Raw genomic sequence first — 1,430 nt, forward strand, 5'->3', positions numbered from 1 at the left:
GTCCTGCACCCTGACTGTCCTGCACCCTGACCGTCCTGCACCCTGACCGCACAGCACCCTGACTGCCCTGTCCTGCACCCTGACCGTCCTGCCCTGCACCCTGACTGTTAATGAACCCTCTTAATCTAAATTTTAACATAGTCCAAATTGAACATCTCTTCTCAAAGCTTTAAGACTTTACATCAGTCACCCTCTGAAATAATGCTACTGTTATTCATTCATGTTTCAAATATTTGCCATATTGTCATTATACACACTGAAAATAAACGTTACAGGATTTTGATTTTAACTGACCAGATTTTTGTGTCTATTTGAGGAAGGGGGTCACAACATTACTAAGAACTCACATTATTCTTTTCACTGAGCTTGCTCAACATTTATTACATAACTGAACAGTTAGCGTGAACACCTGTTACAAGGTGTCCCCACCTCTCTAAGTGTACTTGTACACAGGACATGATTTAAGACATCACAAAACTACCAGCAGCACATTTATACACACAGTACATGCACTGCACCACAAGACGGTGACATTTGTCCATGAAGCACCTCCAGATAGACCATAGTCCTGATGAGATGTTGGTGTCAGCCGGTACAGTTTCTGATGAGCCTTCACAGAAGTTTTTTTTTTTTTTTTTTGGGGGGGGGGGGGGGGGGGGTTACGATAGAAAGAGCTTTCTTTACACATATCCCAGGAGTAATTTAATAAGTGGGCCTGCTTCGATGCCAAACAGAGGAGTCAGATTCAGATAAGCCACAGCTGTTGATTTTTCAGGCAGACTGTTATTTCTCGTCAGCCTTGAGTTCTGCTGGTACTTTGGATCCAAATAGGCCAAGACTGTGGGCATTCCACTGGACCGTGCTTGCTAGCTCCCTCCAAGGTCGTCTCCAACATGCTGGCGAGTCCCAGAAGCCGCAGGTGGCCTGTGATTCTCACAAATCGCTTCTGTCGTACAGTTTAATTCATAAATCTCTGTCAGTAAGATGGATCAGTGGTTAGCACTGTTGCCTCACAGCAAGGAGGTCTTGGGTTCAATCCCTGGTTGGACCTGGGGTCTTTCTATGTGGAGTTTACAAGTTCTCCTTGTGTTGCGTGGCTTTTCTCTGGGTACTCGGGTCTCCTCCCACACACCAAAAACATGCATGTTAGTCTGCCTTCAGGCCCAGGCCTCACTCGCAAAAGAGATCTGTGATCTCAATGGGATTTGCCTGGTTAAATAAAGGTTAAGCAATGGTTAATAAAGGCTAAATGAAGGTTAAATAAAGGTTAATAAACATTAAATAACGGTTAATAAAGTTTAAATAAAGGTTAATAAAAGTTAAATAATGGTTAATAAAGGTTTAATAATTGTTAATAAAGGTGAAAGAATTGTTAATAAAAGTTAAATAAAGGTTTAATGGTTAATAAAGGTTAAATAATGTTAATAAAG

At 41.7% G+C, this 1,430-nt stretch overlaps 1 protein-coding gene across 1 annotated transcript in view; it reads left to right on the plus strand.

The window, feature by feature from the left end:
• Positions 1-1,430, plus strand: part of LOC119419435 — a gene marked incomplete at its 3' end in the record, with an annotated part of 25,929 nt that overhangs the window by 4,014 nt on the left and 20,485 nt on the right.

Source organism: Nematolebias whitei, chromosome 1 (assembly GCF_014905685.2).
Source record: "Nematolebias whitei isolate Nwh7 chromosome 1, NemWhi1, whole genome shotgun sequence".
Classification (NCBI taxonomy): Eukaryota; Metazoa; Chordata; class Actinopteri; order Cyprinodontiformes; family Rivulidae; genus Nematolebias; species Nematolebias whitei.